General features: G+C 46.5%; 1 pseudogene; it reads right to left on the reverse strand.

Annotated features, from left to right (window-relative positions):
• Positions 1-9,225: 9,225 nt before the first annotated feature.
• Positions 9,226-10,051, reverse strand: LOC105714725 (nucleophosmin-like; annotated as a pseudogene).
• Positions 10,052-15,120: the final 5,069 nt, after the last annotated feature.

A 15,120-nucleotide genomic window follows, 5' to 3' on the forward strand; every position in this document is an offset into this window, starting at 1 on the left:
CGTTTGTGTGCACACATAGGACAGTGGGGGCTGGGCCACCTCGGGAAAGCTGAACAGGCTGGGTGGAGAGGTGTATAGAGAGGTGGGGCAGAGTCTCAGGAGCGGGAGGTGACATCCTAGACACAAGGAAGGCAGAGCTGTTGGGAGCCCCTGAGGCTAGACAGAGGAGAGGAAATATGAGGGTGGGAGAGAGGGGTGGGGGGACTCAAATCTGCAGACAGGCTAGTACGAACAACCTCCATTCCAGATCACGTTGACAGCCGCCCTCGTGGAGCACCTGCTTGGCAAAGAAGGCACTGCTCTGAGCACTTTTCATGCATTCGCTCAACCAATCCCTGTAATAAACCTATGGAGAGGGTACTCTCCTTGTCTCCATTGTACAGAGGAGGAAACTGAGGCACAGAGAGGTTAAGTAACTCGCCCAATGTTACACTGCTAGAAAGGACAGAGCTGAGATTTGAGCCCAGGCTGCCTGCTCCTGTTCCCTGGGGGCCCTCCCTGCTCCTGGCTGTGCAGAGTTTAGTTGTGTTGCTGGGGGCAGATGGCTCCATGGAAGAAGTGAGTCCCCTTCCCAGCCCAGGTCCCAGTTTCTGACACTGCGGGACCCAGGAAATTCTGCAGGAGGCTGCCGGGCCAGGAGACAGCGGCTTGGCTTTGGAGATGGCCTGTTTGGACGTGGCTCCACCCCTCACTCCGTGTGCGAACCTCCAGGGTGTATTTTTCAATTTCGTGGAGCGGGTCTCCTCAGTGTGGAAGAAGCCTGTTCCAGTGGGTGCCAGGAGGTTCAACATTCTTACTGTGGGAGGCGACTGGGGTGAGATGGGCCTTTTGAGAAGGCTGGTTCCCTCTCACTCTCTGAGCTGGGCCTGTCCTGGGCTCCCCTTACCCCAGGGAGGAGAAACTCAGTGCTCCAGAGCGCATGCTTTAGTCCTGATCTGGGCGAGGGGTTTTGAAGGAGGAGGGCTGCAGAGGCTGGAATCCAAGGTGCTCAGTAATCCTTTGTGTTGTGACTATGGAAGGGCAGCTAGATTCAGGCCTGGCGGTGAGCTCAGCTATTCCAGCTGAGGCTCTGGAGCAGGCTGGGCTCAGGCGCTGGGCTGGGGGGCGGGGCTGCCACCAACTCTGCGCCCCTCAGGTACCTTAGCTGGTAGGTCCTAGGAAAGGGGCGGGGGACGGAGGGGACTACCTCCTAATGAACAATTAGTGTCTGCTGCGTGGCTAATCATGTGGTTCCGTGTAATTAAGAAGTTAATTAGTGCTGTGTCAATTAAGGTTTAATTAGTCCCCTCTTCAGAGAAGCCTGAAAGACCCTCCTGCTGGAAGCTTCTGGAATGAAAGGTAGGGGAGTGGGAGGCAGATGCAAGAGCGGACAGTGGGTGTGGAGGGGGGCCCCACTTCCTCTTGCACCCCTCCCAGTTCTGGGATTAGTGACTTGCTGCCCCCAGCCCCACCCAACTGGCCCTGGTCATGAGGACTCTGGGGCCCTGCAAAGCTCTCTTCTACCTCTTGTGGACAGGCCCTCTTAAGCCACTGCACCCTGTTCTCTGCGCCTACTTTTGGGTAACTTTCAGTTGCTCCCCTTGTGGAAGGAATGTATGGAAACTGGAACCCAGAGAGATTAAGTAATTCCCTTGAGGACACACAGCCAGTTAAATGGCAGATCTGGGCCGGATTTGACCCCAGGACTGTCAGACTCCAAGACCCGCCATGAAAATCTAAGCCGAGGAAACAATGTGCCTCCTGCAAAGGGCCAAGCACGATCCTCGGGGCCCTTGCCCTCGCTGTTCCCAGTGTTTGGAAGGCACCTCCTGCCCCCAGTAGCTGAGGCCCCTTCCCTCGTTCATTCAGGTCTCTGCCCAAATGTCGCCTCACATCAGAGAGACCTTCTGTGGTCACCCTGTGTAGAATAGCACCCCCCCACTTCCTGTCGCGTGTTCCCCGGTATAGCACTGGTCACAACCTGACATACTGTTTTTATCTGCTTACTGGCTTGTGGTCCCTGAGAATGAAATTTCCATGTGGGTAGGTAGGGACTTTGCTACCCTATCCCCAGTGCCCGGCACTTAGTAGCTGCTCAGTAAGTATCTGCTGTCTTACCTGTAATGAGGCTTAAACAAGACGAGGAACTTAGAGTCCTGGGCACAGAGAAGGTGATGGATAAATGTTTCTTTCTTTCTCCTTCCCTCCTCTGCTCTCCACCAAGCAAGTCTTCCTTTGGGAGTTGTTGGCTCCCAGCCCTGGAGATGAAAGGACCTAAGGCTGGAAGGGGCAAAGCAGAGCTTTGTGTTTTGGGTTGAACTTCCAGACACAGCCTGCCACGGGCCTCTGTTTCTCCTCCTCCTCCTCCTCCTCCTGCTGCTCCTCCTCCCCCTCCTCCTCCTCCTTCTTCTTTGAGATGGAATCTCCCCCTGTAGCTAGGCTGAAGTACAATGGCACGATCTTGGCTTACTGGAATCTCTGCCTCCTGGGTTCAAGCAATTCTCCTGCCTCAGTCTCCTGAGTAGCTGGAATTACAGGCGCAAGCCACCATGCCCAGCTAATTTTTTGTATCTTTAGTAGAGTTGAGTTTTCACCATGTTGGTCAGGCTGGTCTCGAACTCCTGTGATCTATCTGCCTCAGCCTCCCAAAGTGCTGGGATGACAGGCATGAGCCACTGTGCCGGGCCTGCTCCATTCTTCTTCTTGTTTCTCCTCTGCCTCGATCTGTGCACCTGCCCCTTCGTTGATTATTCAGCCATGACCTGGTCAGGTGGCTGGGTACAGAGCACGCTGGTCATCCTCCTGCAGTCTGAGATTGTGTTGGAGGATGGGGCCCCACCTGCTGGGGTGTCACCAAAGCAGGCATTTGGGACAACATTGTCTCAGTGGCTTTTTCTCTTACCCTTTGGCTCCCAGCCTTTGTCTCCATAAGGCCCTCCTGCCCAGGAGCCTTGTTTTGCTCTCATCACACGGGGACTCCTCCTTTCACTGGGCAGTGTCATTTACTGTTGGGGTCCAGGGCTCTCCTGGGGTCTGGCAGAAACCACTTTCTTCACAGTGCACAGAATTCTCCTGCCCCATTTTGTAATTTTTAATAGATCTCACATATAATTTGCCGGGCGTGGTGGCTTAAGCCTGCAATCCTAGCACTTTGAGAGGCCAAGGCGGGTGGATTGCCTGAGATCAAGAGTTCGAGGCCAGGCAGGGCACGGTGGCTCACGCCTGTAATCCCAGCACTCTGGGAGGCCGAGGTGGGCGGATCACGAGGTCAAGAGATCAAGACCATCCTGGTCAACATGGTGAAACCCCGTCTCTACTAAGCATACAAAAAATTAACTGGGCACGGTGGTGCGTGCCTGTAATCCCAGCTACTCAGGAGGCTGAGGCAGGAGAATTGCCTGAACCCAGGAGGCGGAGGTTGCGGTGAGCCGAGATCACACCATTGCACTCCAGCCTGGGTAACAAGAGCGAAACTCCATCTCAAAAAAAAAAAAAAAAAGAGAGTTCGAGGCCAGCCTGACCAACATGGTGAAACCCCATCTCTACTAAAAATACAAAAATTAGGTGGGCGTGGTGGTGAGTGCCCGTAATCCCAGCTACTCGGGAAGCTGAGGCAGGAGAATTACTTGAACCCAGGAGGTGGAGGTTTCAGTGAGCCCGGATTGCAGCATTGCACTCCAGCCTGGGCAACAAGAGTAAAACTCCATATCAAAAAAAAAAAAAAAAGATATAATTACCACCTCATAAAGTTCACCCATTTCGGGTGTGTATGATGCAATGGTTTTTAGTATATTTACAGAGTTTTAGAACATTTGCATCATGCCCAAATGGAACCCTGTTCCCATTTGCAATCACTCCCTATTCCACCCCACCCTCACCCCTGCCCTAGGCAACTGTGAATCTGCTTTCTGTCTCTAAAGAGTTGCCTATCATCAATATAACTCATATAAATGGAATCTTACAATATGTGATCTTTTGTGACTGGCTTCCTTTATTTAGCATAATGTTTTCTATATATATATATATATATATATATATATATATATATATTTTTTTTTTTTTTAGACAGAGTTTCCCTCTTGTTGCCTAGACTGGAGTGCAATGGCGTGATCTTGGCTCACCACAACCTCTGCCTCCTGGGTTCAAGTGATTCTCCTGCCTCAGCCTCCCCAGTAGCTGGGATTATAGGCTCCCGCCACCACGCTCAGCTAATTTTGTATTTTTAGTAGAGACGGGGTTTCTCCATGTTGGTCAGGCTGGTTTCGAACTCCCAACCTCAGGTGATTCACCTGCCTCAGCCTCCCAAAGTGCTGGGATTATAGGCATGAGCCACCATGCCGGGCCTTTTTTTTTTTTTTTTTTTGAGAAGGAGTCTTGCTCTGTTGCTCAGGCTGGAGTGCAATGGCTCAGTCTAGGCTCACTGCAACCTCCATCTCCCAGGTTCAAACAATTCTCCTGCCTCAGTCTCCCGAGTAGCTGGCACTACTGGCGCCTGCCACCACACCCGGCTAATTTTTGTATTTTTAGTAGATATGGGGTTTCACCATGTTGGCCAGGCTGATCTCAAACCCCTGACCTCGTGATCCACCCACCTCAGCCTCCCAAAGTGCTGGAATTACAGGCATGAGCCACCTCACCTGACCCTCCCTACTCTTTTTACCACTCCCTCCATGATGGACATCATTGAAGGTAAGATTTCAAGTACATCTTGGATAATTTCTTTAGGACATGACTAAGAGAAAGATGAGGCGTTTGGTTTGATCTTCTACTAACCCTCCTCTGCCCTTTCAGTCTAACCAGAGTTGCCTGGGATCATCGCCGCCCTGATGGCCTCTTTTCTCTAGTGTCTGTTCCAACCTGATGCAGCCACCACATGCCTCCTTTTTCTGCTTTTCATATTTTTGCTCTTGATGCTATTATGAGCACCAATTGGTTCACCTTCTAGGAAGTTCTGACCTGGACAGTTCCCTGGTGCTTCCGGCGCTGAAGCCCACAATCCTTGGTGGTCCCTCTGGGTGTGTCGCATCCCCAGCCTGGCCATTGGCTGCTTCTCTGAGTTCCCCCAATCATTTAGCTGGACAAGGCATCTCTACCGTCCAGGGTTGCCCATCTGTGACCTTCTGCGATTGCTTCTGTTGGATTTTCCTCTGAACTCCAGATTTCCCCAACCAAACACCAGCTGCTCCATGAAACTTTTCCTGATTGCCTCCACTCAGAGGTGTGTTTCCAACTTCAGAGCAACAAAGGAAGAAGGAGGCTGGTAGAGATTATGTCTCCTTCCTGGCCTCCTGCCGGGTGTGGGCAGGATGCCATTGCTGGGCCATGGCAGCATGTGGTCAGCGAGGGTGGTGCAGTGAGCCCCATACGCTCTGAATGGAAGGAGGCACTCAGCACTATCACTCTGGCCCAGAGCCATTCTTGCACTTCAACAATCATTTCTAAGCGTTTTCTGAATGCCAGGCCCTGACCTAGGTCAGGAGACAGACAGACAGATGAATAAGACTAACCCTTGCTATAGTTTAGCAAACAGCCTCTTAGGAAGCAACGTGGGGAGTGCCTGGGGCTCCTGGGAATGCAGAGGAGAGGCCCCCAGCACCACCTCCAAGGTGGGCACTACTGGTAGTCACTGGCACGAGCCTTTGTCTCCCTCCTCCTAACCCCCCAACCCCAAAGGGGTAGCAGGAAGATCCACTGGGGGAGGGGAAGCAGAGAGATTTAGCTTGAGGAGGGAGGAAATGAAATGGAGAACAGAGGTAATTGTTCCCATTTGGCAACTTTTTCTAATTAGGGACCAGTTATGTCCTTGGGTACCTAACTGGGGACCTAGTAGATTCTCTAATTTGCTAGGTAATTACTGGCCAGTAGTTCTACCAGCATGAAATTTGGGGAAGAAATATATATCACAACATTTGGATTTTCTCTGTTTCAGACGCTTTGCCCAGAACACAAGCAGGGTGCTCTGAGCTCTCTTGCCTCTGTCAACACTGCCTGCCCCGCCTCCTGCGCCTGTCCCTCCTCAGGCTTCCAATGGGCTGTGTGCCCTTCCTGGTCGCTGAGCTCCAGGAGCGGGCGATCTAGATGGAAAACATCTGCCAACACCGCAAGGATATGGGGACATCTGTGTTTTTGCCTCCCTCGAATTCATCCAGCTTTCGGTAACAAGGAATTACTAGGTATGGGCAACTCTTCTAGGTAACACACACACAGGCACAGGCACAGACAGCTTTGTTAAATTCCACCACACACTGATATGGACATCATTATTAATCCCATTTTACAGTGAGAGAACTGAGGTACTAAGAGGTCAAGTTAAATATAGGAATTTACCCTAAAGAAATTATCCAAGATGTGCTTGAAGGCTTTCTGTTCAAGGATGTCCATCATGGTGTCATTTATAACGTCCAACACAATTGGAGCTGGGGCAGACAGTCCGACCTTGAGTGCTCACATGCTATTCCATGTTGTACTTTACCATTAAATTGCTCTGCCTCAGTTTTCCTCTGTGAAATCCTTCCTGACAACAATGCAATACCACCTTGCTCCTGCAAGAATGGCCATTATCGAAAAATCAAAAAATAATCAATGTTGGCATGGATGTGTTGAAAAGGGAACACGTTTACACTGCTGGCGGGAATGTGAACCAGTACAACCACTATAGAGATTCTTTAAAGAACTAAAAGTAGATCTACCATTTGATCCAGCAATCCCACTCCTGGGTATCTACCCAGAGGAAAAGAAGTCACTATACAAAAAAGATACTTGCACACACGTTTATAGCAGCACAATTCCCAATTGCAAAAATGTGGAACCAACCCAAATGCCCATCAATCAATGAGTGGATAAAGAAACTGTGGCATGTGTGTGTGTATGTATACATACACACACATATACACATACACACATATACACATACCTACACACATACACACACACATATACACATACATATACACACACACACATACACGTACACACACATACATACACACACGTACACACATACACACATATACATACACACACATATATGATGGAATACTCCTCAGCCATAAAAAGGAATGAATCAATGGCATTTGCAGTAACCTGGATGGGATTAGAGGCTATTCTAAGTGAAGTAACTTAGGAATGGAAAACTGAACACTGTATGTTCTCACTCATACATGTGAGCTAAGCTATGAGGATGTAAAGGCATACGAATGCTACAATGGACTTTGGGGACTCCAGAGAAAGGGTAGGAAGGGGATGAGGGATAACAGACTACAAATTGGTTCAGTGTACACCGCTCGGGTGACGGGTGCACCAAAACCTCACAAATCACCACTAAAGAATTTACTTATGTAACCAAATACCACTTGTTTTCCAAAAACCTATGGTCATAAAATTTTTTTAAAAAAGAACTAAAAACAAGCTATGCAAAAAGAAAGAAAAAAGTCTACTTCGTAAAAAATAAACTAAAATGGCTTTACTGAGCTATAAAGTCATATATTTAAGTGTACAATTTGGTAAGATTTGATACATGTATCCACCCATGAAGCTATCACAACAGTCAAGATAGTGAACGCATCCATCACCTTCAAAAGGTTCACTGTGATCCTTTGTGATCCCTCCCTCATGTTTATCCCTACCGTACCTCCAACCCCAGGCAACCACTGATGTGCTTTCTGTGCAATAGATTAGTTTGTGCTGTTTAGAATCTCACAAAACTGGAATCATCAAGAATGCACCTATTTTTTCTATGGCTTCCTTCAGTAGGAATAATTAGTTTCATCTGTTAATCTAATGAGATGCATAACTGAGACACACTGATGTTGTTGTGTGTACCAGTATTTCTTTCCCTTTTAATGGCTGAGTAATATTCCATTGTATGGATATACCACAATTTGTTTATTCATTCAAATTTTATGGACATTGAGTTGTTTAGAAGTTTGACTATTGTGAATAACACTGCTATGAAAATTTGTCTACAAATATTTGCAAGGACAAATGCTTTCCTTTCTCTTCAGTAAATACCTAGGAGTAGGATAGCTGGGTCATGAGGTGGGTGTAATTTCAACTTTTTAAGAAGTTGCCAAAATGTTTTCAAAGTGATGGTATCATTTTACATTCCCACTAGCAATATATGAAAATTCTAATTCTTCACAGCCTCAATAATATTTGGTGTGATCAGTTTTTAATTTTGGCCATTCTAATAAGTATATAGTGATATCTCATGGTGGGTTTAATTTTAATTTCCCTAATAACTAATGATGTCAAATATCTTTTCATGTTTATTTGCCATCTGTATTTTTCCTTTGGTGAAGTGTTTAAATCTTTTGCCAGTGTTTGTTGGGTTGCTTGTTTTCTTTATTGAGTTTTGAGAGTCCCTAATGCATTCTTAATACAAATCTTTTATCACATAGCAAATCCTTTACCACTTTCCTGGTATGGAGTTCAGGGAGCTCCTCCATTCACCTCCCAGAGAAACTAATGCCAAGAGAAGGGAGCACATCGGTCAGTGGGTTTCTAGCTACACATAGTGGAAAACTCGACTAAAGTGGCTTAAGAATGATTTTATAACAGAACATTCAGAGATAGTGTGGTTCCAGGATTGGTTAATTCAGGGGTGAAGATGTCATAAGGAATAGTTTTCTTATTTCCAGACTGGTTCCCTTCAATAGGCCGAAGGTAGCACTTTAAAAAAAAAAAAAAATTCATTCAAACTTTGGCCGGGCACAGTGGCTCATACCTGGAATCCCAGCACTTTGGGAGGTCGAGGCAGGCAGATCAGGAGGTCAGGAGTTCGAGACCAGCCTGACCAACATGGTGAAACCCCATTTCTACTAAACATACAAAAAATTAGCCAGGCGTGATGGTGCACGCCTGTAATCCCAGCTAATCAGGAGGCTGAGGCAGGTGAATTGCTTGAACCTGGGAGGCGGAGGTTGTGGTGAGCCAAGATTGCACCGTTGCACTGGGCCACAGAGTGAGACTCCGTCTCAAAAAAAAAAAAATAAAATTATTGAGCAGCAAAGGAGATACAAAGGTGATTTAAAACATGGTCAAGATGAGGCAAATACACAAGTAATAGAAAGCAAAGGGCAAGGTTCACTGAATCACAGCAGTCAGAAGAAAGTCCTTTAGGGAACCAAGAGTGATATTGTTAGATTGTTTCCAGTCTGAAGAGGCATGGATGGCAAATCAGAAAAGGGGATTGAGATTAAAATAGAAGACTTCAGTCTGGATTGTTGATGACACTCGGTGTGGACTATATTTATCTCTCCTTTTCCTTTCTCCACATCTTTGGGCTTAATTTACCAGTGGTGCCCAGGACTGTTCAATGCGCTTTTTCTATACTTGCTTGCATTTTTGCTTTAATGTCTTCTACAGAACTAGGTCGGTTCTTTTGGTGTTTTAGGAGTTTTTTCCTTTTTTTTTTTTTTCCTTTGGATTCCTGTCCTTTTGATCTTGGTCGATAATGGTTTTTAGTCATTTCCATTCTGGTTTGACTTTTGTGCATTTTTGGCTGGATTATCTCATATACATTTCTTCACTGGTGCTTTTTCTTCAGTTTCCTCCTCATCAAAATCATCATCATTATTATCATCATCTTCATCTTCATCAGCAGCAAGTTTTACTTTTTCTGTGGAACGCTGCTACCACCTCCAGGGGCAGACTGTTTTCCAGACATACTTAAGAGTTTCCCATCTTCCTCCTCTTCATCTTCTGACTCTACATCTTCCTCCACAGCTACTAAGTGCTGTCCACTGATATGCACTGGCCCTGAACCACACGTCAACCTAAGACCACTGGTGGTGTTATGTCAAAGCCCCCAAGGGTAACCGTTGACTCTACAGACATTTTCAAAGGTGCCAGTGTTACTTTAATTGGACTGCCTTTGTAATTCATTGCCTCTGCTTCAACAATGCGCAATTCATCTTTTGCACCAGCCCCTAAACTGACTGTTCTTAAAGATAACTGGTGCTCATTTTCATCATTATCTACCTTAAAGTGATCATCTTTTTGGCCTTTCACAACCGAAAAGATAGTTCTGGGACCTCAGGGAGCGCATGTCCACGTCCGTGGAATCTTCCATCGGGTGGTGGCACGCACTTAGGTAGGAGAGAAGGCGGACAGAGATAAATGACCACTGCTCAAGAGAACAGCAGCGCTGGTCAGAATCACGCCAGGCCAGCTCTTTTTTTTATAATCAGAAAATTATAAAATAATTTTCAGATATTTTATACCAGCCTGTGACTTGTTTTTCATTCTCTTAACAGTGTCTTTTGGAGAACAGAAGTTCTTAATTCTGATAAAGTTCAATCCATCAGTTCTTAAAAACAATCTGTGCTTTTGTTATTCCATCTAAGAAATATGTAGCAAACCCAAAGCCATAAATATTTTTCTCCTTTGTTTCTTCTGGAAGTTTTATCGTTTTAGGTTTTACACTTAGGCCTATGGTCCATTTTAAGTTATTTTTGCATATGGTGCAAAGTATTGTTCTCTCTTTTTTTTTTTTTTTTGCAGATGGATAGCCAATTGTTCTAGCACCATTTGTTGAAAAGATGATCTTGCTCCATTAAATCATATTGTCACCTTTGTTGAAAATTAATTGGTCAAGGCCAGGTGCGGTGGCTCATGCCTGTAATCCCAGCACTTTGGGAGGCTGAGGTGGGTGGATTACTTGGGGTCGAGAGTTCAAGACCAGCTTGGCCAACATGTTGAAACCCCGTCTCTACTAAAAATACAAAAAGATTAGCCAGGCATGGTGGCACACACCTGTAGTCCCAGCCACTTGGGAGGCCGAGGCAAGAGAACAGCTTGAACCTGGGAGGAAGAGGTTGTAGTGAGCCAAGATTGCACCACTGCACTCCAGCCTGGGCAACAGAGCAAGACTCTGTCTCAAAATAATAACGATAATAATAAAAGAAAATAAATTGATCATATATGAATGGGTCCATTGCTGGACTTTCTATTGTGCAAATCTATTTGTCTGTCTTGATTACTGTCGCTTTATAAATCAGGTAGTGTTGGAAATAGATGCTCAGTGCCACAAAGAAAAATTTGCACTGAGACACAGGATCTTTCAGCAATGCAATTTTTACTTCCTGGACTGCAGGAAGGGTACCCTCGCTAGTCATCGTGCCACGAGAGTACAATGAACAGGGGAAAACAGTCAAATTTATCCCTTACACATTTGAGGTTGTCCTTTCTGCTGTGTCTGATCTCCATTGGCTGGAGCCAGACCTCACAATCTAAACTAAAACCCGATTGGCTAACAACTTAAAACTTTTCTAAACGGGTAAAAGCAGTGGAGAGCTGGGACATGCCTGTGTCCAGCAGAGATATCTTGGTTAAAGTACAAGGACATAGAATCTACTACGTGCCTATAAGCATGGCATGTCTAACAGCTACATAAGATAGGGCTTAACAAAGTTATTAGCACACTTACTCTTTAACAAGAAAGGAAACTTAAAAAAAATACTTTTCTACTTCCCACAGGTAGTATTAAGTCTTCCAAACTTCTTTTTCAAAGTCTTTTGGCTCTTCTAGGTCCTTTTTCTCACCATATAAATTTTAGAATCAGCTTGTTGATTTCCACATAAAATCCTGCTGGATTCTGACTGGGATTGCACTGAATCTATAGATCAATTTTGGAGAGAATTGACATTTTCACAATATCGATTTTTTTGATTAATAAACACAGTATATCTTTCCATTTCTTACTTAATTCTTCTTGGCAATATATTTTAATTTTCCAGTGTACCCAGTCTTACACATTTTCTGTCAGATTTATTCCTAAGTATTTAATAGTGTTTGATGCTATTGTAAATGTTTTTACAGGTAATTTTGGATTGACTAGCAGTTTATACATTTTTATCGATTTTTCTCAAAGAATAGGCTTTTGGTTTCATTCATTTGATTTATTGTTAGTCTGTTTTCTATCTCATTGATTTCTGCTCTGTTCTTCGATATTTGTTTTTCTGCTTTTTGGGGGGTTTATTTGTTTTTCTTTTTCTAGTTTTGTCAGATAGAAGTTTTGATCATTGATTTGAAATCTTTTTTTTTCTAATAAAGTCATTGCATTGTACAAATTTCCCTCTACTGTTTTAGCTGCAACCTACAAAAAAATAATTTTTTTTTTTTTGAGACAAAGTCTGGCTCTGTTGCCCAGGCTGGAGTGCAATGGCACGATCTCGGCTCACTGCAATCTCCACCTCCCAGGTTCAAGCGATCCTCCTGCCTTAGCCTCCCAAGTAGCTGGGAAGGTACGTGCCACCACACTCAGCTAATTTTTGTATTTTTAGTAGAGATAGGGTTTCACCTTGTTGGCCAGGATTGTCTCGAACTCCTGACCTCAAGTGATCCTCCAGCCTCAGGTTCCCAAAAGGTTGGGATTACAGGCATGAGCCACTGCGCCCAGTCGCAACCTACAAATTTTGATATGCGGTTCTTTGCTTTTATTTTCATTCTGCTCGAAATATTTCCTGGCGTGTGGCTGTGGTGGGGGTAGAAAGCCATGAAAGGGCCTCCCTCCCCCAACCCTGCGCCAGCTCCCTGGGCTGCCCCTCCTCTGCAGGCCCCCCCTTTCTCCTTCTCTTCCCTACAGCTGGATGCTGGGGCTCTGACAGCAACCCTGCTGGCCCAGGCTGGATCTGGAGACTACATAACTACAGGGTAATCCCAGCTGGGAGTGTGTATGATGGGGGCTCCTGTGGGACTTTCGGGGGTGTGCAGGTACTGTAGTCACTCACGGGCTCTGAGCTGCCAGAACTGGGATGTCAGCAGGCTGCATGAAAATGACTCTGGTGGCCTTCACGCTTTGCAAGGCAGAGGACCTGATGGGGCCCTGTCTTAGTCCATTTGAGCTGCTGTAGCAAATGAGTGGCTTATAAACAACAGAAATTTATTCCTTACAGTTCTGGAGGCTGGAAGTCTGAGGTCAACTGTCAGCATAGCCAAGTTCTGGTGAGGACTCTTTTCCCAGTTGCAGACGGCTATCTCTCACTGTATCTTCATGTGGTGGAAAGCAGAGAGCTTGCTCTTTCCTCTTCTTATGTGTCTATGTATGTATTTATTTAGAGATGGAGTTTTGCTCTTTTTGCCCAGGCTGGAGTGCAGTGGCATGATCTTGGTTCACCGCAACTTCCATCTCCTGGGTTCAAGCGATTCTCCTGCCTCAGCCTCCTGAGTAGCTGGGATTACAAGCATGTGCCACCATGCCCTGCTAATTTTGTATTTTTAGTGGAGGCAGAGTTTCACCATGTTGGTCAGGCTGGTCTCCAACTCCTGACCTCAGGTGATCCAGCCGCCTCGGCCTCCCAAAGTGCTGGAATACATGCATGAGCCACTGTGCCCGGCCCATCTTTCCCCTTCTTATAAGGACACTCATCCCATGATAGTGATTGACCTTCATGACCTAATTACCTCTTGAAGGTCCCACCTCCTAATACCATCCTATGATGGCTTAGCATGTCAACGTATGAATTTTGAGGGGACCCAAACATGCCCACTGCAGGTCAGTTGGCCATTGTATCTGTCATTTGCCTATGTGTCCTCAGACCCATTCCTTGCCCTTCCTCTGCTCTGCACCAGAGGGATGATGGCCCTTACAGCCTCTGTTTCTCAGGCTCCTATTTCAGTTGGCTTCCATCTGGGTTCAGCCAGTGAGGCCACTGGAGTGAGTTCACAAGCTAGAAGGAAGGGAGAAGCCAGGGCATTTGTCTCCCTTTCTCTGCCTCGGGTGGCCTCTCCAGAAGCAGCTGTCTCCTCTGCGGCTCCAGCTCCCGCAGTCTGCCCTCCACAGTCACGGCTTCTGCTAGGCAGCAGCCCCACCCCGTGGTTTTAGCTCTTTCCACATGGTCCTGGCTTCTGGGCTGTAGTAACACCTAATACTACCTCCCCCTATTTTCTCTCTATCCCTTGCTGGTATTGCTAATCTCTGGGGTACCTCATCATACCATTGGCATCTTGGTTCTTCCATCATCCGTGTAACCCACTCCCCATATTAACAACCTCCCCCACACATACACGCACAATTTGGAATACTCTGAATTGTCCTAACTGGCTCCATCTGATAGATTCATCATCCAAAATTGAATGCCCTGTTTGGCTAGAGTTTTAGGGCAAGATCCCAAAGAGGTGGAAGGCCTCCTTTATGGCTCTGCCACCCATCTGCAGTCCAAGTTCAAGGTATTGTCAAGTTCAGGGGTGCCACAATGTCCCACTTCAAGGGGCACCATTCACATAGAAGTGAAGCCCTTCTCTGGGCAGTAGGGTTGGTTTCACTCAGTATACTGGCAAGATGCAAGGCAACTTTTAGTAGAAAGAATCACTTTGGGCCAGGTGCGGTGGCTCACACCTGTAATCCCAGCACTTTGGGAGGCTGAGGCAGGCAGATCACGAGGTCAGGAGTTCGATACCAGCCTGGCCAACATGGTGAAACTCCGTCTCTACTAAAGATACAAAAATTAGCCGGGCGCGATGGCAGGCACCTGGAATCCCAGCTACCTGGGAGGCTGAGGCTGGAGAATTGCTTGAATCCAGGAGGCAGAGATTGCAGTGAATCAAGATCGCGCCATTGCACTCCAGCCTGGGGGACAAGGGCAAAACTCTGTCTCAAAAAAAAAAAAAAAAATCACTTGGGGCTTCTGTCTTTGGGGGACTGAGATGTGTCTTGAGCATCTGTTTTTGGTTTGTCCTCCCAGTGCCTCCCTGCTTCTTCTGGAACAGTACACCCCACTCTTTGGGAACTGCTCCTCTTCCCCTCCATGTGGTTCTGATGAAGCCATCAATTACCAAAGCTCTTTCTCCAACAGGGGTAAACAGATGACCCAGGCTTGACCAATCAATGTATCCAGTGCAACACTGATTCATCCTGAGGATGGACATATGATCCCAAAGAGCCATCCAGCATCCTGTCCTGGGACTAAGAAACTATGCAAAGGGTCCTTTCTCTCACCGGGGTTGCCAGTATCTCTGGCTGCTGTTCACCTTGCTTTCTCCCCAGCCACCAATGTAGAGAAAATCTGTCTTCAATAGGAGATATTGAGGCCATCGCACAGGGAGTCTCAGAGTTGAGACAGAAGGAAGAAAACAGTGAGAGAATGCCAGTAGCACTGGGTCCCCAGCTCCCATCCTGATTCCTGAAGCTCTTTCTTTAAT

The sequence above is a fragment of the Aotus nancymaae genome, unplaced genomic scaffold, assembly GCF_030222135.1.
Source record: "Aotus nancymaae isolate 86718 unplaced genomic scaffold, 86718_ANA_hifiasm-v0.15.2.pri h1tg000040l, whole genome shotgun sequence".
NCBI lineage: Eukaryota > Metazoa > Chordata > Mammalia > Primates > Aotidae > Aotus > Aotus nancymaae.